This window comes from Balaenoptera borealis (assembly GCF_965194805.1).
Source record: "Balaenoptera borealis genome assembly, chromosome: 19".
NCBI lineage: Eukaryota > Metazoa > Chordata > Mammalia > Artiodactyla > Balaenopteridae > Balaenoptera > Balaenoptera borealis.
In genome coordinates, this window is record NC_138878.1 from 68449913 (window position 1) to 68471947 (window position 22035).

Consider the following 22035-nt stretch of genomic DNA (forward strand, 5'->3'; position numbering starts at 1 on the left):
GCAAATGTTTTGATACTTTAGTTGTAAGTCTCAGAATGTTCGCTGAATTGCGGGAACTGGCCAGATTCCCAAGTCCCAGGAAGCTTTGTGACTTACTCCCTTCTTTATCTGTTGTATCCCAAGACTGACTAGCACTGTTTCTGCTGACCTGCATGTAGTCTAGCAGCTCGATGTGTAGCTCTTTCAGAGTCTTTGTTTAGTCAAAAGCCTATTGTCTCTGAAGCCTGAACAAGACTATTTTATTAGCCTCCCCAACAACTTGGCTCTTTGCTCCAGAGGGATCCCACAGACAATGACAGTTTTTGGATTGAAACACTTCCTCTATGATCTTGGGTGTACATCTGTCTTGTATTTACAGAGTGGCCACAAGGGTTTCTCTCGGCACTACCTGCCTTCTGAGTGGCTTCCTGGCCATTAAGTTTTGCCCCAGAACCTCTTGGTGGATAGACTTCAGAATTCAGTCCCCCCAAATGCATTGGCTTCTTTACTTTCCTTTTCTGGTTCCTTCAGCTGTTGGTAAATGTCTATATTCCTATGAACGTGATTGGTCCTGGAAACAGCACATATGTGTGAAAAAAATTTTTACATACTGTTTCTCAGCCACGTCAGACAGAAGTCTCGGCTTATTACATGCATTCTTATTTTATCCCCTGGATGTTATTTGGGCTTCAAGATCTGGACCAGTGGTACATGATATTTGTCCTGCACAGATACAAGCAGCGAACCCAGTACAACCACAGCAACAGACTTTACCCCAGACCTCCCCACGTGGCCACAGCCACATGCACCATCCTTATCCTTGTGAGTTTCTTCATCTCTTTTTACTGTCTCTCTTCCATTTTGAGTCTTTGTGTTACTGTAATTGTAAATTCAGGCCAGTAGCTGATGGAAACATCTGTGCTACTAGCTCCGGATTTCCCAGCTTTCAGCCCCTTTGTGCTCATCAGCAGTGACACCGGTGTCTCTAGGTTCTTCTATGATTTCTGCTCCAAAAAAATTATTTTCCTAATATTGTTAAACATTTATGTCTTATTTCTGCAGTGAATCAATTAATTTTTTTTTAAGGGAAATTTGGGGATCTACTCCTTCCTAGTTCAGCCACTTGAGAGGTCTGGACCTCAATTTGTTTTTAATTTATTTATTATTTATTTTTCTCTGCGTTGGGTCTTTGTTGCTGCGTGCAGGCTTTCTCTAGTTGTGGCGAGTGGTGCCTACTCTTCATTGTGGTGCTCGGGCTTCTCATTGCGGTGGCTTCTCTTGTTGCGGAGAACAGGCTCTAGGAGCACGGGACTCAGTAGTTGTGGTACGCGGGCTCAGTAGTTGTGGCTCGTGGGTTCTAGAGCGCAGGCTCAGTAGTTGTGGCGCATGGGCTTAGTTGCTCCGCAGCATGTGGGATCTTCCTGGACCAGGACTGGAACCCTTGTCCCCTGCATTGGCAAGCAGATTCTTAATCACTGCACCACCAGGGAAGTCCCTAATTTTCTTTTTTAACTTAGGTGATTGTCAGGTACAAATAATTATACAATGAAAAGGTGATTGGCTAAGGGTCTTTCAATTTTCATTCATTAATTGGGATATATTGGTGAATAAGAACAGATAAATTCTTGCATTTCTAGAGCTAATAGAATATCCAGAAAATGAAAATTTTATCTAGTTATACAGAATTTACTTAATCTACTTATACTTTACTACCTAGTAGCCACTCTTGGGAAAGTTTTCATTAACTAATTGAGTACAATGGAAAGAAACAGGAAATTTAGACATAGAAGTTTGTGTCTTTATGTACTTGTATCTTATATGGTTACTTTAAAAACAAATTTTTAAAGCATATTCAGATCCAGGAGTTCCAGGTAGATGAAAGAGCACCTCTAGAGCCCCACACATAACTTCACAGAGCTATCAGAGATCTGAAGATATCCACCATGTTTGGAATGCAGAAATAGAGGAGACATATGGTGGGAGGAGAAACAATAAATATATGTAATGGTTGGTGCTGACATATTATAAAACCAGTCCAAAATTCTAATTTTGTCCAACAAATATATATATTACATATTAGCCATCCTAATGAGTGTCAGGTGGTCTCATGGTCTCAGTTTGTTTTTCTTTTTTTTTCCTTTTTGGCCTTGCCACACAGCATGTAGGATCTTAGTTCCCTGACCAGAGATCAAACCAGTGCACCCTGCGTTGGAGTCTTAACCACTGGACCACCAGGGAAGTCCCGGTCTCTGTTTGTTATTTAATTTATTTTATTTATTTATTTATTTTTGGCTGTGTTGGGTCTTCGTTACTGCGCACGGGCTTTCTCTAGTTGCGGCAAGTGGGGGCAACTCTTCATTGAGGTAGCTTCTCTTTTTGCAGAGCATGGGCTCTAGGCACACGGGGTCCAGTAGTGGTGGCTCGTGGGCTCTAGAGCGCAGGCTCAGTAATTGTGGCACACGGGCTTAGTTGCTCCACGGTATGTGGGATGTTCCCAGACCAGGGCTTGAACCCGTGTCCCCTGCATTGGCAGGCAGACTCTTAACCACTACACCACCAGGGAAGTCCTTGGCAGGCGGATTCTTTTTTTTTTTTAATTTATTAATTAATTTATTTATTTATTTTTGGCTGTGTTGGGTCTTCGTTTCTGTGCGAGGGCTTTCTCCAGTTGCAGCAAGCGGGGGTCACTCTTCATCGCGGTGCACGGGCCTCTCACTATCGCGGCCTCTCCTGTTGCGGACAACAGGCTCCAGATGCGCAGGCTCAGTAGTTGTGGCTCACGGGCCTAGTTGCTCCGTGGCATGTGGGATCTTCCCAGACCAGGGCTCGAACCCATGTCCCCTGCATTGGCAGGTGGACTCTCAACCACTGTGCCACCAGGGAAGCCCACAGATGGATTCTTAACCACTGTTCCACCAGGGTAGTCCCAGGGCTCTCTTATTTTAGAAATGCATTCTAAGAAATTATGTATTCAAAGACATGATACCTAGGATTATAAATGTTAAAAACTACTAAGTAAATCATGATATACAAACACAAAAAAATGTGCATAAACACGATAAATGATGTAAGATACAGGAAGGGTCCAACACAGTCATTCCATTTAAATATACATTTGAAAATATCTATTACAAAAGTAGAATATGCTCTTGCATCAGTCATTTTAATGTTGAGGATGAATTAACAATGGCAGGAGGAAACTGGTTGGAGGGCTGTACACAAGTATGTCAAAATGTATATTTTATTTATATTTTTTAAATTTTTTAAAAAATAAATTTATTTATTTATTTATTTTTGGATGTGTTGGGTCTTAGTTTCTGTGCAAGGGCTTTCTCCAGTGGCGGTGAGCAGGGGCCACTCTTCATCGCAGTGCACAGGCCTCTCACTGTCGCGGCCTCTCCCGTTGTGGAGCACAGGCTACAGACGCGCAGGCTCAGTAGTTGTGGCTCACGGGCCTAGTTGCTCCGCGGCATGTGGGATCTTCCCAGACTGGGGCATGAACCCGTGTCCCCTGCATTGGCAGGCAGATTCCTAACAACTGCGCCACCAGGGAAACCCCAAAATGTACATTTTAAATAGGCAAAATTTAAGTCAACTATTCATCCAGTAAATGATTTTCAAAACAACGATGCAAAACCTGTCACTTTATAATCATTCTACTAAGGTTTATTAGCTACCTTCTTAAAATTGTGGCTACTGTACCTGTAATGGTGGAAAAAGAATACAATAGCAGCCTACTGGCAATGCTTCCCAAATGAATGTTCAGTGAAATTATGTTGGCAATTTGACCTTGGCTATGGTTGGAATATTTACAGCACGGAAACTGGCAAACACTACAAACCAGAGATTAATTTATTGTGTAATTGAATGTCTGGACTTAACACTAAGGTAGCATATGTTAATAATGCAGATTATTCCTAAACCTGTATAATGTATGTGGCCATTACATTATGCATAGTATAAAATTGAGAAAAAGTTGAGAACATATTCTTTCACTATTCCAAATTATAATTACATTCAGAAAAGAAATCATTCACATTATTGGTGAATGAGTGAAATCTAACAGATGTCTTTGTTGTTTACCTGCTCTCTTTTGTCAAAAAAAGAGAAAATAGCCATATCTCACAAAATAAAAGTAGGCAAAAGATAGGAATAGAAATTTAACCAGACAGGACACACAGGTAAAAAATAGACACATGAAAAACAAAATTCAACATCAACAATCCTAAGAAAGGGAATTCCCTGGCAGTCCAGTGGTGAGGACTCCAGGCTTCCACAGCAGGGTGCATGCGTTAGATTCCTGGTCAGAACTAAGATCATGCATGTTGTGTGATAGGGTCAAAAAAAAAAAAAATTCCTGAAATAAATGCAATTAAAATCACGACTAAAAAAAATACATTTATTTATTTATGTTTGTTTGTTTACAGCTACATTGGGTCTTCGTTACTGCGCACGGGCTTTCTCTAGTTCCGGCGAGTGGGGACTACTCTTCGTTGTAGTGCGTGGGATTCTCATTGCAGTGGCTTCTCTTTGTTGCGGAGCATGGGTTCTAGGCACGCAGGCTTCAGTAGTTGTAGCACGCGGGCTTAGTTGCTCCGTGGCATGTGGGAAATTCCCATCCCAGGGCTCTAACCCGTGTCCCCTGCATTGGCAGGGGGATTCTTAACCAATGCACCACCAGGGAAGCCCCTAAAATTATAATTGTTTTATACACAGGTTTTTAAGTCTTCATGGGAGGGGTCAGCCTGCATTCAGTCTTAGCTTTTAAGGTACGTTGATCAAGTGTGGGTCCCAAGGGGGGGAGGGCAAGTTCTTGCTAATTAAAAATCATCATGTTGGTGAGTTAACATTTTTCTGGAGGGATGGAAGGAACAGTGAGGCAATGGATCAAGGGCTTAGGAAGAGGATGCTTGGAGACCAGGCCACGTAGGGTCACACTGGACATTCTTAGTCCTTCCGTGTCCCTCACACTGCCCAGAACAGTTCCATGTTGGCCACGTAGTTGTACCCAATCTCCATGTAGGTAGGTAGATTCCCTATTGTGTGGATTGAGTAGCTTTTCCAAAATGAGGGTCTCCGCATACCATATCATACAGGATTCTCTCTAATGTGCTGCTTCTGGTGCTCTTGAAGGTTTGCAGTGAAATAGAACTGTTTCCCACATGCCCCACATGTGTATGCTTTCTGCTCCCTATTTGTTCCTTGCTCTTCAGCCAAGTGCAAAATGTCTCTCAAGACTGCAATGTACATCTTACAGGGCTGGGTCTTCTCAGGAGACAAACCTGCCCTGGGGGTCCTCATCTGTGACACTCCTTCTGCAGATACGCTCTGTTCAGAAGGCATCTCTTCATTCTCAACTCCAGGAAAAGAACCTGAAAACAAAGAAGTGATGGTGAAGTTCATGTTGACTTTATTGGGGGGAGTAAGGCCATCACATTTCTACATTTGACACGTCAAAGAACGAGTCCACAGGATAGTATTCACGAAATGAATTTGGGGCCAAATTGAGAAGCAGCTGCTCTCACCAAGTACAGGACACAAGGACTGTATGTGGCCCAAGGCGATAGGCATCTTCCACAATTCACTCCTCTGTCAATGGGTTTTACCAGGACCCCATCTCCTGGTGACCTGTGATAGTGTACAGAAGCGTATGTCCAGACCTCCAAAAATCTGATTGCAAACAAGTCTCTGACATTCAAGAAATATTGAAGGATTCATTATGTTGAGGACACAAACAGTGTCAGTAGGTACTATGGGAAAAGTGGTGTAAAGACCACATAAGATAAGTGGTTTAGAGAGGTGTTAGAGAATGAATCCGAGGCCACAGTCATACTAAAAATGGGAAGTAGTAGAAATGACAAGTTGGCAGAATGTCACGAATGGAGAAAGTCGAGAGAAGTGCTTTGCAGCCACCGACAGTGGCACTAAAACGCTCTTCAAAAGGAATTCATACTTCCTGATATGACTTGAACACAGCCCTGATATCATAGCCTCTCCCAGCTGCCATTCATCATAATCAGGCTACCTCTGAGGCTTTTTGCTGAAACCAGAGTCATGTCCATCCCGTAAAGCCCCAAGGACTCTCCATCGCGATCTGGCCAACTACACGGGCCACAAATGATACAAGTCCTAACATAATCAGGATGGCTGAATAGCCAACACTGGCCCAGAGGAACTCAGTACACAATACACAATATTTAAATACTACATAAAGAATGTCTGGTGGAAGGACTTTCCTGGTGGTACAGTGGTTAAAAACTCTTTGTTTCTAATGCAGGAGGCACAGCTTTAATTCTTGGTCGGGCATGCCACGCAGCGTGGCCGAAAAAAAAAAGAACATCCGGTGGAGCCAGAGGGAAGGATGTACAGTGGATGGAGTACAAAATGTTAGGAATGTATCTCCCCACCTAAATAACTATTGTACTGGCAGAATCTCATTGATCTAACTCTTTGCAACCATGGCGTCTTCTGAAGACCTGCAGTGTCCCACAAAACAGTTTGAAAAGACAAAGCTTCAGAATCAAAATCAGATATCACAGGGATGTGTGAATGATTACACTGGGAATATAAAATAATTATGACAAATATGCTAATTAATGTCTACTAATGGATAAAGCAGACAGCATACAACGCCAGAAGGGAAATGTAAGCTGAGACATGAAAATTCTAACAATGGACCAAAAAGAAATGCTAAAGATCAAGTACACTATAACAGGAATTAAGAATGACGTGATGGGCTTATTCATACCCTGCATACAGCTAAGGAAAGAATCTTTAAGCTTCATGTTCTCTTAGGAGAAACTTCCAAAACTGAAAAGTGAACTGAAAAATGACAAAAAATAAAATAAAAAAAATACCAGAATATACAACACGCTTGGGAGAGCTACAGAAGATTTAACACACACGTATGGAAACATCTCAAACAGAATGAAAAAAAGAAATGGAAGAAATAACTGAGGCAATAATGATGGAGAATTTCTAACAAAATGATGTCAGACACCAACCAACAGATCCAGAAAGCTCAGGGAACATGAGGCAGGTTTAATGCCAAAAACACTACATCTTTAGGCTTACCACATTCAAATGCAGAGAAAAAAAGAAAACAACCTAAAAGAGGCTAAAGGAATCAACACCTTTCCCAAGAGGGGCCAAAAAAAAAAGCAATTACATTTGAATTCTCCTTAGAACTCAGGGAAATAAGAACTGAATGGAGTAAAATATTTAAAGTGGGAAAGGGGAGGGGACATCACCAACCTAGAATTTGGTAACCAGCAACATAAATCTTCAACACTGATGATGAAATAAACACATTCTTAGACACAGAAAAATTGTGAGACTATATTAGAAGTAGTTCTTCAGAGAGGAAAAATGATATAGATCAAAAAATTTGGGTTTCATAGAGAAAGGAAGAGCATCAGAGAAGATAAAAACTTTCATTGACATAAAACTGACATGAGACACTGTATTCCTTAAAGTTGTACCACATGATTTGATTTATGTATACACTGCTATGACTACCACAATAAGTTTAGTTAACATACATAGGTACATTTTTTTTTTTCTTGTGATGAGAACTTTTAAGATCTACCCTTCTGGAAACTTCTAAATATACAATACAGTTTTATTAACTAAAGTCACTATGCTGTGCACTACATCCCCAGGACTTACTCATCTTATAACTAGAAGTCTGTAACTTCTGACACCCTTCACTCACTTCATCTAACCACCTTGCCCCACTCTGGCAATCACTAATCCTTTGTCTGTATCTGAGTTTGGTGTTGTTCTTGTTTTAAAGATTCAACATGTGGGGGCTTCCCTGGTGGCTCAGTGGTTGAGAATCTGCCTGCCAATGCAGGGGACACGGGTTCGAGCCCTGGTCTGGGAAGATCCCACATGCTGTGGAGCAACTAGGCCCGTGCACCACAACTACTGAGCCTGTGCGTCTGGAGCCTGTGCTCCGCAACAAGAGAGGCCGTGATAGTGAGAGGCCCGCGCACCGTGATGAAGAGTGGCTCCCACTTGCCACAACTAGAGAAAGCCCTCACACAGAAACGAAGACCCAACACAGCCATAAATAAATAAATAAATAAAATAAATAAACCCAAAGTTTAAAAAAAAAAAAAAATTAGGTCCGTTATTTAAAAAAAAAAAAAAAAAGATTCAACATGTAAGTATACTCATGTTGTACAGTTAAACCTGGAACAACATGGGTTAGAACTGCTTGGGTCCACTTGTAAATGGATATTTTTCAACAAATATACACAGGATCACATGATCTGTAGTTGGATGAATCCACAAATGGGAAAACTTCAGAATCAGAGGGCTGACTATGGGACTTCAGCATCCACAGATTTCAGTATATGCAGGGGCTCCTGGAACCAATCCTCCATGGAAACAGTGGGACAAGTGGATTTGTCTTTCTCTCTCTGACTTATTTCACTTAGCATAATGTCCTCCTATCCATGTTGAGGCAAATGGCAAGGTTTCCATCTTTTTTTATGGTTGTATAATATTGAATAATATGCCATATATACCACGTGTTTGTTAGATCCACTCATCCATCATTGGACACTTAGGTTGTTTCCATCTCTTGAATATGGTAAATAATGCTGCAATAAACGTGAGGTACAGATATCTTTTTGACATGATAATTTCACTCCCTGTGGATAACTACACAGAGGTGGAATTGCCGGACCATACGGAAGTTCACTTTTTAACTTTGTAATGATTCTCCATACTGTTTTCCATAGTAGTTGCAACAATGTACATTCCCACCAACAGTGCACAAGGGGTCCCTTTTCTCCACAACTTCACCAGCACTTATTTCTTGTCTTTCTCATAACAGACATTGTAACATGTGTCAGGTGGTATCTCATTGTGGTTTTTTTTTTAATTTAAGAAAAAAATTTTAATTTACTTATTATTTATTTTTGGCTGCATTGGGTCTTTGTTGCTGTGTGCAGCTTTCTCTAGTTGCGGCGAGCAGGGGCTAATCTTCGTAGTGGTGCACGGGCTTCTCATTGCAGTGACTTCTCTTGTTGCAGAGCTCAGGCTCTAGGTGCACGGGCTTCAGTAGTTGTAGCACACAGGCTCAGGAGTTGTGGTTCTCGGGCTCTAGAGTGCAGGCTCAGCAGTTGTGGTGCACGGGCTTAGTTGCTCCACAGCATGTGGGATCTTCCTGGAACAGGTCTCGAATCCATGTCCCCTGCATTGGCACGTGGATTCTTAACCACTAACCCACCAAGGAAGCCCTAATTTTTAATTTATTTTTGGCTGCATTGGGTCTTTGTTGCTGCATGTGGGCTTTCTCTAGTTATGGCGAGCGGGGGCTACTCTATTGTTGTGGTACATGGGCTTCTCATTGTGGTGGCTTCTCTTGTGGTTTAGCATGGCCTCTATGCATGCCAGCTTCAGTAGTTGTGGGGCATGGGCTTAATTGCTCCACAGCATGTGGGATCTTCCCGGACCAGGGTTCAAACCTGTATCCCCTGCATTGGCAGGTGGATTCTTAACCCCTATGCACTCCAACGAAGTCCAGAAACCCACTTTATTTTTTTTTATTATTATTTTTTTCAGAAACCCACTTTAAATACAAACCTGCAGGAATTCCCTGGCAGTCCAGTGGTGAGGACTCAGCACTTTCACTGCTTTAGCCTGGGTTCAATACCTGGTCAGGGAACTAGGACACTGCAAGCTGTGGTGCAGCCAAAAAAAAAAAAAAAATCCACCAATCATGATCTCATCAACAGATGTGGGGTCGGGGGCATCTGAGAAAATCCAACACCCATTCATGATCAAAATCTCCATTTCCTAGTAATCTAAAAATAGAAAAAAACTTCAACTTGATAATCTAAATAAAACTCTACAGCTATCATCATATTTACTAGAGAAAAACTAGAAACATTCCCAGTAAGATGAAGAAAGCAAGGATGTTCCCTCTTACAACTCACTTTCGACTTCACACTATAAGTCATAACTAATGCAATGAGAAGAGAAAGTTGTATTAAAGTTATACTGATCAGGAAGGAAGGACTCAAACTGCCTTCATTCACAGATGATATAACCAGCTATGTAAAAATCAAAATATAGAACAACAACAACAACAAAAAATACTGAAACTAGGAAACACTTATAGCAAAGTTTCAGCATACAAGGATAAGATACAAAAGTCAATCACTTTCCTATACATCAGGAATAAACAAGTGAAATGTGAAATTAAAAACACAAGACCATGTACATTAATACCCCTACCCCCGAACAAATGGAGAGAAAAAGGAAGAAATATTTAGTTATAAATCTACCAAGACATGTACAAGATATACATGAGGTAAACTATAAAACTGTGATGAAGAAATCAAAGAACTAAATAAATGGAAAGATATTTCACGTTCATAAATAGGAAGATCCACTACAGTCAAGATGTCAGTTCTTCCCAACTTCACCTATAGTTTCAATGCAATCCAAGTCATAATTCCAGCAAGTTATTTTGTGGATATAAATAAATTGATCCTAAAGTTTATACACAGAGGCAAAAGTACTAGAATAGCCAACAGCATACTGAAGAACAAAGGTTGCAGACTGACACTACTCAACTTCAAGACTTAGTATCTTAAAAAAAAAGAAAGAAAGAAAGAAAGAAAGAAAGAAAGAAAGAAAGAAAGAAAGAAAGAAAGAAAGAAAGAAAGAAAAAGTAAAATAAGACAGTATCTAAAGTAATCAAGCCTGGGAATTCCCTGGTGGTCCCTTGGTTAGGACTCCACACTTTCACTGCTGAGGGCCAGGGGTTCAATCCCCGGTTGGGGAACTAAGATCCTACAAGAGGCCTAGCAGGCAAAAAAAAAAAAAAAGAAGTAATCAAACCAGTGTGGTATTGTTGAAAGGATAGAGAAACTAATCAATGAACAGTGTTGACAGAGCAGAAATAGAGCCACAGAAATACGCTAATCAGACCGTTGACACATGAGCAAGTGCAATACAATGGAGAAAAATGAAGTCTTTTGAATAAATAGTACTGGAACAACCAAACATCACATGCCAAGAAATGAATTCTAGACACAAACCTTACACCCTTCACAAAAAATTAACTCAAAATGGATCATGGGGGCTTCCCTGGTGGCGCAGTGGTTGAGAATCTGCCTGCCAATGCAGGGGACACGGGTTCGAGCCCTGGTCTAGGAGGATCCCACATGCCGCAGAGCAATTGGGCCCATGCGCCACAACTACTGAGCCTGTGCGTCTGGAGCCTGTGCTCCGCAACAAGAAAGGCCGCGATACTGAGAGGCCCGCGCACCGCGATGAAGAGTGGCCCCCGCTTGCCACAACTAGAGAAAGCCCTCGCACAGAAACGAAGACCCAACACAGCCAAACATAAAATAACTAAATAAATAAATTAAAAAAAAAAAAAGGATCATGGGTCTAAAAGTTAAGTACAAAAAACCCTTAAAATTCAATACGAAAACAACAACCTAAATACAAAATGAGCAAAACACCTTAACAGACACCTCATTAAAAGACATCCACGTGAAAATTTAGCATATACAAAGATGCAAGGAAATACAAATTAAACTCAAAAGCAGATACCAGGGCTTCCATGGTGGTGCAGTGGTTAAGAATCCGTCTGCCAATGCAGGGGACATGGGTTCGAGCCCTGGTCCAGGAAGATCCCACATGCCGTGGAGCAACTAAGCCCATGTGCCACAACTACTAAGCCTGCACTCTAGAGCCTGCGAGCCACAACTACTGAGCTTCCATGCTGCAACTCCTGAAGCCCGTGCGCCTAGAGCCTGTGCTCCACAACAAGAGAAACCACCGTAATGAGAAGCCTGTGCACCACAACAAAGGGTAGCCCCCACTTGCCACAACTAGAGAAAGCCCATGCACAGCAACAAAGACCCAATGCAGCCAAAAATAAATAAAAATAAAATAAATAAATTATTTAAAAAGTGCAGATACCAATACATACCTATAAAAATGGCCAAAATCCAAACACTGACAACACCAAATCCTGGTAAGGGTGTGAAGCAACAGGAATTTCATTCATTGCCGATTGGAATGCTTAATGGTAGAGTCCACCATGAAAGGCAGTTTGGTACTTTCTTACTAAACTAAACATAATCTTATATCCTCCAGCAATTGTACTCCATGGTATTTAGACAAAGGAGTTGAAAACGGACATCCACACAAAAACCTTCAAACAGATATTTACAGTAGCTTTATTCATAACTTTCAAAACTTGGAAGTAATCAAGAAGTCCTTCAGTAGATGAATGGATAAACATGATACATCCAGAGAACAGCAACATTATTTACAGCTAAACTGCAATGAGCTATCAAGTCATGAAAAGACATGCAGAAAACTTAAATGCATATTACTGTGTGAAAGAAGCCAAGATGAAAAGGCTACATACTGTATGAGTCCAAGGATATGACATTCTCAAAAAGGGGAAACTAATGACAGAGTAAAAAAGTAATCAGGGGATACCAAGGAGTACAGGGGAAGAAGGGATGAACAGGTGGGGCACGGAGAATTTTTAGTTGAAAATTGAACACATTCTGTATGATACTATAATGGTGAATACATGTCATTATACATTTATCAAAGCCCACAGAATGTACAACACCACAAGTGAACTCTATCGCCAACTTTAGATTCTGAGTGATAATGATGTGTTCGTGAAGGTTCATCAATTTTAACACTCACATGGGGGATTTTGTGATTCAATGCAATCCCTATCAAAAACAATGACGCCTTCAAGAAACAGAAAAACTCAGATTCAAATTCACATAGATTCTCAAGGGATTCGATACAGCCAAAGCAATTGTGAAAAACAACAAAGTTGAAGGATTCACAACACATGAATTCAAACTTTCTTACAAAGCTACAGTAAGCAAAACAGTATAAAGTGCTACTGGCATAAAGACAGATATATACTCCAGTGGACTAGAACAGAGACTAGAGTAACTAAAAATCAGCCCTCAAATATATGATGCAATAATTACTAACAAGAGGATGATTTACATTGAAATAAGGACAGCCTTTTCAACAAATGGTGCTGGGAAAACCAGATACCCACCTGCACAACAATGAAATTAGAACCTTACCTAACACCATACACAAAAATTCAAAGGCCTAAACGTAATATATATATATCAAAGGCCTAAACTATAGGACAAAACAAAGGCCTCAAAATATATCAAAGGCCTAAACGTAAGAGCTAACACTAAAAAATTCTAAGAAAAAACAAACAAGAAAAGCTTCAAAATGTTGGATTCAGCCATGATTTCTTGCCTTTGACAACAAAGGCAAAAGCAACAAAACGAAAAATACACAAACCAACCTCATAAAAATGAACAATTTTGGTCTCATACCTTAATTTACACAATCTTATGTGTCAATTATACATCAAGAAAGCTGGAGGGAAAATGGAAAAAAATGAAAAACTTTTTAACATCAAAGGACACTATAAACACAGTAAGAAAGAAACCACAGATTGGGAGAAAACATTTCCAAAACACGTATACAAAAAGGGATTAAGGGCTTCCCTGGTGGCGCAGTGGTTAAAAATCCACCGGCCAATGCAGGGAACATGGGTTCGAGCCCTGGTCCGGGAAGATCCCACATGCCGCGGAGCAACTAAGCCCATGAGCCACAACTACTGAAGCCCATGTGCCACAACTACTGAAACCAGCGTGCCTAGAGCCTGTGCTCCGCAACAAGAGAAGCCACCACAATGAGAAGCCCTTGCACCGCAACGAAGAGTAGCCCCTGCTCGCTGCAACTAGAGAAAGCCCGCACGCAAAAACGTAAGACCCAACGCAGCCAATAAATAAATAAATAAACAAACAAATAAATAAAATAAAATAAAAAAGAATAGCTCAACCACTAAAACAAAACCAAAAAAAAAAAGGGATTAATATCCAGAATCTATGGATAAATCTGTAATTCAACAACAACCAAAAAACCAACTTGATTAATTAAGAAAAAAGGACTTGAACAGATATTTTTCTAAAGATATACAAATGGCCAATAAGCACACCAAAGGGGATGTAATTGAAATGGGAAAGATATACCATTTCACACCCATTAGGATGGCTATGATCAAAAGAACAGAAAATAACAGGGACTTCCCTGGCGGTCCAGTGGTTAAGGCTGCATGCTGTCACTGCAGGGGGTGCAGGTTCGATCCCTGGTCATCACTTCTTGGGGAACCAAGATTCTGCATGCCCCTCAGTGAGGGCAAAACAAAACAAAGCAAAAGAACAGAAAATAACAGATTCTGGGACTTCCCAGGGGACGCAGTGGTTAAGACTCCGTGCTCCCAATGCACGGGGCTGGGGTTTGATCCCTGGTTAGGGAACTAGATCCCACATGCATGCCACAACTAAGAGTTTGCATGTCACAACTAAGTAGCCTGTGTGGTGCAACTAAGGAGCCCGCAAGCCACAACTAGGGAGCCCACCTGCGACAACTAAGACCTGGCACAACCAAAATAAATTAATTAATTAATAAGAAAGGAAAGGAAGAAAGGAAGGAGAGAAAGAAAGAAAGAAAGAAAGAAAGAAAGAAAGAAAGAAAGAAAGAAAGAAAGAAAGAAAGAAAAGAAAGAAAGAAAGAAAGAGAAAGAAGGAAAAGAAAGAAAGAAAGAAAGAGAAAGAAAGAAAGAAAGAAAGAAAGAAAGAAAGAAAGAAAGAAAGAAAGAAAGAAAGAAAAAGAAAGAAAGAAAATAACAGATGCTGACGTGGATACAGAGAAACTGGAACCTTGAAAAAGTGTCTTGCAGCCACACTTCATGGTCTGTTGTAGTAGTGACCAGATCAGTGAAAATACTGTCACACAGTCACACAAAAAAATGTCAGGTACCAAAATGGAGCAAAACCTGGGTACCATTAATTTGGACAGTCAGTTGGGCATAGAAAGGGCAAACAAGGAGGGATCTACCACCAGGTAGAGGGGAAGACTACTAACCCTAACAAGGCAACAGAAATAATAGCAAAAATAAACAAATGGGACCTAATCAAACTTATAAGCTCTGGCAGAGCAAAGGAAATCATAAGCCAAACAAAAAGATAACCTATTGCCAAATAATATAACTGAAAAGGGCTTAATTTTCCAAAATATCTAAACAGCTATACAACTCAATAACAAAAAACAAACAACCCAGAAGACCTAAATAGACATTTCTCCAAAGCAAAAACACAGATGGGCAATAGGCACATGAAAAGATGCTCATCATCGCTAATTATCAGAAAAATACAAATCAAAACTATTCAATACAATGAGGTATAACCTCACACCAGTCAGAATGGCCATCATTAAAAAACTACAAATAACAAGTGTTGGAGAGGGTGTGGAGAAAAAGGAAACCTCTTACACTGCTGCTGGGACTGTAAATTGGTACAGCCACTATGGAGAACAGTATGGAGGTTCCTCAAAAAATGAAAAATAGAGTTACCATATATTCCAGCAATCCCATTCCTCACCATATATCCAGCAAAAACATGGTTTGAAAGGATACATGCACCCCAATGTTCAATGCAGCACTGTTTACAATAGCGAAGACATGGAAGCAACCTAAATGTCCATAGACAGTTGAATGGATAAAGAAAATGTAGTGTTTATATACCACAAAAAATTACTCAGCCATTGAAACGAATGAAATAATGCCATTCACAGCAACATGAATGGACCTAGAGATTGTCATACTAAGTGAAGTAAGTCACAAACACAAAGACAAATAACGTACGTTATCGATTATATGCGGAAACTTAACAAAATTGATACATATAAACTTATTTAGAAAACAGAAACAGACTCACGGACTTAGAGAATGAACTTGAGGGGGAAGGCTGAAGGGGATGGATAGTTAGGGAGTTTGGAACTGACATGTACACACTGCTGTATTATAAATGGATAACCAGGGACCTACTGTACAGCAGAAATTAAAACAAAATTGTAAATCAACAATACTTCAGTAAAATTAAAAACAATCAACAAAAAAAGACTACTGACCCTGAATCCTTACCTGTAACTTTGGGGCTACGGGTGTTCGGGCACTAAGGACTAGGGATGCACTCTGCCTAGCCATAGTAACCACAGCACATAACCAAGGAATTTAAGAAGAAAGCAGTGCCCATGTTCCAGATGTGAGGACAGAGCTGCCCCTGAGGAAGAGAAGAAAGGAAGAACCTAGCTCAGAGGATAGGGGTGGGTGTGAGGGCCTTACCCAGAATGCATACAACTGCAAAGTTCTCCAGCATGACATCAAGGTACAGGTGTATCTGAACCTCATCAGGAAGACACCATTCCTCCCAGGAGAAGTACACGGCCACATCCTCAAAGGTCACACTGCCCTGGTATAACAGGGACAAATAAAACCATGAACGGTCTCACTCCTGAAAACCCACAATCCATCTTCCCACACATTTCCCCTACTGCCCAATGAGATGGAGCCACTTGAGACCTGGGGAAGAAAACCTCCCTCCTCTGATCTGAACCTCCCATTGCCTTCAAAACACACAGGCAGTCATTTGAAGCCGAAATCCTGCTCTTCTGTGCTGTTTATTCCCACCAGAAAATAAAGGAGACCTGCACTTACCTAAACCAACTCAACCTCACCTCAAAGTACTTCCACATACTGGTGTGGGTTCTAGGAGTAACCTTCCATACTCCCTCCATAGAACGTCTGGGTCTGCACTCAGTACCCAGAGCATGAGATTCTCCAAGGTCCCCAAACCAAAAAGCTAGCAGAATGGCAGGTGAAGAGCCCTAAGACACCTCAAATACAGAGAATGTGTGCGTGGGGGTCAAAACAAGTGAGGGATTGGGACAACCTCCATTTACCAAAAGTGCTTCTGCAGCCCTGGGAATCTGTGGGAACAAGCAGGCCATAGAAGAAAGTGACCATGGCGGTACTCCAGGGGCTCAGGCCTTCCCTGGTCCCCTGGCGGTACCAGAGCCAAGTAACCTCGGGCTGACTGGCTAATCTCCCCTGCCTGCCTCCGTCCCCAGTGCTACCGTTTATCAGTTGTGACCTTGGAAAAGCCACAAGTTCCCTCTGCCTCAAAGTCCTCATCACCCACCTACAGTCTTTTCTTCCACTGAACAGGCTTTGGAGAATTTTCAAAAGCCTAACTCAGATCGTGTCCTTCCTTTGCTCAAAACTCTCCACCGCTCCGAGGGCCCTAAGAAGAAAGGTACAACCTCTCAGCTACCACTCCAGATGCAGCCTGGCCTCAAACTTGGTTCCCCGCAGAAACAAGACGGAGTACACGTCCCCGGGATGTTCCTGCTTCAGTTGCATCTCCAAGCCTCACTCACACCGCATACACTGGTGGTCAGAAATAGATAAACCACCCCTGAAGCCCTCACTGTCCTGGAGCAGACGTGACCAGGCGCCGCTCACTCGGGGCGTTCGTATTTCGGTGGGGAAACGGGCAGGCGAGAACCCGGAGACCGCAGCGTTTACCTGAGGTGGGTCCGTCAGCGCAGGCGCCGCCATCGGAGCCTTTACGCGGAGCGGAGCGGAACGGCGACAGACCAGCGACCGGGTCGGAGTTGGCACGGTTACTCCCCGCAAGCGGCGGCGTCGTCCCCGTCCCTAAGACCCGCCCGTGTAGTGCGCATAAACCGTCCACTTCCGCCTCCTAGGCCTCTCACCTCTTTCTCAACACCGCACAGCGGAGCTATTGATCAGGTCCACAGTCTCAACAACAATCAAAACGTCCGCCACGAAGACACCGGAAGTCCTCCTCCCTGATGTTCTCCCTCCCGGAAATGTCCATTTTCTAGATTTTCATTGGATGAACTTCGCCTTAGCGCAACTTCTTCTGGGTAATGTAAGGGTAAAGGCTCAAGGAGTGGCGCTCCCCACTAGAAGCACCAGGAAAAAAGCCAAGTAGCATCGCGCGGAGCGCTGGGAAATCAACGGGGGGCAGGCGGGGAGGAGGCTCCATCCTTCTTAAGGTGTGGGGGATCCATGAGGGAATTGGCGAGATTTTTTTTTTTTAATAAATAGTATCTGCTGTTATTCTTTTTTTTTAATTTTTTAAAATTTATTTATTTATTTATGGCTGTGTTAGGTCTTCATTTCTGTGCGAGGGCTTTCTCTAGTTGTGGCAAGTGGGGGCCACTCTTCATCACGGTTTGCGGGCCTCTCACTATCGCGGCCTCTCTTGTTGCGGAGCACAGGCTCCAGATGCGCAGGCTCAGTAGTTGTGGCTCACGGGCCCAGTTGCTCCGCGGCATGTGGGATCCTCCCAGACCAGGGCTCGAACCCGCGTCCCCTGCACTGGCAGGCAGACTCTCAACCACTGCGCCACCAGGGAAGCCCCATTTAAGAGTCTTTAATGCTACTGATTACTGAAGTGTTTGGACATAATCTCAGACTCCTTGGAGCCAATCCAAGTTTACATCCACTGGTAATTAGAAGCAAGTAAACATTATTCTATTGCTCTTGAAATGCATGCAGACTGGAGTGATAAAAGTAATTTTGTAAGCTATGGTCAGAGAAAAAAAAAAAGCTACAGGACCGTAACTGGGAATACGGAGATGAGATACTCAGCAGGCCTGAGGCAGCTAAACAAGAAGGAAAGCACTACTTTTGGTCCCCCAGAAAAGGCTCTCCTGCCTGCATCATCAGTGATTGTGCCCAACTGAGAAAAGCTGAGGTATAATCAGGCACCAAAAATGGCTGTATTTTTGTTGTTTATACATCCCCTGCTCCACCAAGTCTGACTCACTGGCACCCTACTCACATGGCTGAACTTCTCTCTTAATCATAAGACCTAATCAGTCAATGCCCACCTTCTTTCTCTAGCCACAGCTAGTGATCGTGTGTCTTTCTTTTTCTTCTTTCTTTCTTTTTCTTCCTTCCTTCCTTCCTTCCTTCCTTTCTTTCTTTCTTTCTTTCTTTCTTTCTTTCTTTCTTTCTCTCTTTCTTTCTCTCTTTCTTGGCTGTGTTGGGTGTTCATTGCTGCCCACAGGCTTTTCTCTAATTGCGGCAAGCAGGGGATTGCTCTTCTTTGTGGTGCTCAGGGCTTCTCATTCTGGTGTCTTCTCTTGTTGTGCCACATGAGCTCTAGGCGCGGGCTTCAGTAGTTGAGGGATGGGGGTCACAGAGCGCAGGCTCAGTAGTTGTGGCACACGGGCTTAGTTGCTGCACAGCATGTGGGATCTTCCCAGACCAAGGATCGCACCCACATCCGCTGCATTGGCAGACAGATTCTTAACCACTGCGCAACCAAGGAAGTCCTAGAAATTGTTCTAATCTTTAGTTCATAACTTCTTCACATTGATAGTTTATCAAAGGGACTGTGAGTGGCATACTCCTCTGCGGCTTTCCCTAAGAATTGATGAGCCAACCTCACATCAATTCCCTTTAAATCAGGTAAACTCCCTCTGCTCCACAGTAAAAAAGACTGCTGCCACTTCCTACCTAATGTGTCTGGACCATGGTGGAGTGTCTCTCATGGACCTTGCTCTGGATAAGTAAGATCCGTATCCATTAAACCACTGGTGTCTCTGTCCTTGTCTCTGGGCTCTTTCTTTGGTCTTCAGGCTGGGCAATTATTGATATATTATCCTGCCTCTGGGACAAGACCCCTTACGCTCTCCCAGCTGATCAGTGTCTCCAGCCTCCACCACTCCCGCCCTGCTGTGGCACCGCTCCACAGGGAGAAGGCAGGGCCAGTGTGGTTTCTCTGCATGTATGGTGGAGTGGGTGAGCTGTGGCCAAACAGCTACCGTCAGAGATGTGGGCTGCTTCTCATGTACTGGTGGAGCAAGTTCCCACAATGGCCACCGCAGCCCCATCTGGGCTCTGCCCTGGGACTGGGCTGCCTCTTCATCCATAAATGGAGTCTTTCCCAGGTCTTGACTGCCCCAGATCCAGCGACATGTTGGGGCATGGAGTTAGTGGAGCCAGAGCGTTTTTTCTGCTCTGGCTGCGGTGTGTGGTGAACCTGCTCACTGGAAACCAGCAGCTGCTGAAGTGGACCTCTCTCTGCCCGGTCCCAGAGCCAGGTGAGAGCATGCACACTTCCTCCAAACAGAGTCCAGGCTCCTCCAACCTTTCTCTCTGTCCCACTGGTCCTCCAACCGGTAAGGAGGCTTGCCTCTACCACATAGAACCTAGGACTGGGTCACTCAGTCTGTGGCTTGATCAGCTCACTGGCCAGGGTGGGTGTCTGCCCATGTGATCTCCCTTCTCCTCTGAGTCACACATCTTTTGACCCCAGTACTTTTCTTCCCTTCCTGTCCAATTACATGTGTATGTTTCTTACAGCCTTGGTTGTACAGGAGTCCTTCTGCCAGTTTCCAGGTACATATTGATTTCCTCTCAGCTATTCCTTAAGGAACAAAAGCAAACAAATGAGAAAAAAAACCTGTGTTCTTCAGAGGAAAAAAGGTCTCTTCCTTCTTGGAACAACAGGAACTGACAGACTCTGTCTAAGCTATATTTTATTTTTAAATATTTATTTATTTATTTAGGCTGTGCCGGACCTTCATTGCGGTATGCGCTATCTTTAGTTGCAGCATGCGGACTTCTCAGTTGTGGAATGTGAACGCTTAGTTGTGGCATGCATGGGGGATATAATTCCCTGACAAGGGATTGAACCTGGGACCCCTGTCTCTTTGCCTAAGCTTTAGTCAGATTCCTTTGAGCTCTCTTCCCCACTGGTCCTTGGCCCTTCCCACATCCTTGCAGGGATGGCTTAGCTCAGTTTCAGAAAGAAAACTGCAAAGGTAGTTAGGTAAGAATAATCCAACCATTCATACCTGATCTTCTGATCAAATCCTCAATTCCTATCTTTGATATCTGATGTCTCTGGTCTTTCTTCAGCAAGATTCTTATTAAGTCAATGTAGCAAGAACCCTCCTCACACTTGATGTTTCCCATTAGTAATTTTCCATCCACTGAACCCTTCAATTTGCTCCTTGTCTATAAATCCTCAGTTGTCTTTACTGTATCTAAAGTTGAACTAAAATTTTCTCCCATATTGTAATAATCTTGACACCTATCCCAGTGGTACTGAATAAAGAATGTCTACCATTTTAATAAATATCAGAATAATTTTTTCCTTACCACTGTTAAATTCATTTCAGTTAAACCTGAACCTACTTCTATAGACACAGACAGAGGACGGGAGGATCCTTACCCACCTCCCAAAAGAGGCACCTAGGGGACCACCTGGGCACTCAGGGGCTTGCATGACACATGTACCCTCCCCTGTCCTCTAATCAATGGAAGGAATTGCTAATACTGCCATTCCAGGACTAAGGAAATGGAGAACAAGGGCTGACAGGAAACTTCCTCAACGTCACAACCCCAGAGGGGGTCAGAGAGAATCCATGCAGAAGTCTCTGGACTCTGCAGCCCCCGGTCCTTCTTATGGCTTGGTCCAAGGACAACAGATGGTGTCAGGGGGTTTTGAGGAGTCCCATTCCCTTAGCTTGGAAATGAGGGAGGGGACCAAGGGTGTGTGTTTTGTTTATGGGGGTGTGTTGGCCATGCCACGTGGCATGTGGGTCCATAGTTTCCCAACCATGGATCAAACCTGTGCCTCCTGTAATGGAAGCCCAGAGTCTTAACCACTGGACAACTGGAAGTCCCTGAGGGTGTTTAGATGTAGTAGGAAACCGAAAGGTAATGGAGGGCACTGGGGGTGGAGGAGTGTGAGGTGATAAGAGGGTAGAAGGATGCAGGTGCGTTAATCTTGCAGCAAATGGACCATGTCTAGGGAGGAAACAGGCAGAGGGTGGCTGTCCTCTACTCATGATCTCCCAGCAAGAGACAGGGATCTGGGATTCAATGCCAGGTTGCCTGGTTCAGGGCATGGGTAGTCTGGTCACTGCACTCTTTTCCCCTCCCTATCCAGCTTTGAGGACTCAAAGAACACCTTGTCCATCTTGTAACTTGGAATAGTGAAAGAATATGTTCTCAACTTTTTCTCAATTTTATACTATGTCTCCCTCCCCCCAAGAGCCCTGCTCATACCCCAGACCCATGCTGATGAACACAACTATCTTTTGATTGGGAACCCACATCAATGGCTTTCC

The 22035-nt window shown here is 42.9% G+C and overlaps 1 long non-coding RNA gene across 3 annotated transcripts; it reads right to left on the reverse strand.

Annotated features, from left to right (window-relative positions):
- Positions 1 to 2340: 2340 nt before the first annotated feature.
- LOC309617309 lies at positions 2341 to 20324 on the reverse strand. Of its 3 annotated transcripts, XR_014237930.1 has the most exons (4): positions 17444 to 20324; positions 16202 to 16328; positions 9577 to 9797; positions 2341 to 5351 (listed from the first exon to the last, which is right to left on the reverse strand). It is a non-coding gene; the product is annotated as an uncharacterized lncRNA (long non-coding RNA). The 3 variants fall into 3 exon arrangements; XR_014237929.1 differs by lacking the exon at positions 9577 to 9797; XR_014237931.1 differs by lacking the exon at positions 2341 to 5351 and having other exon boundaries at positions 7798 to 9797.
- Between the last annotated feature and the right edge of the window lie 1711 nt (positions 20325 to 22035).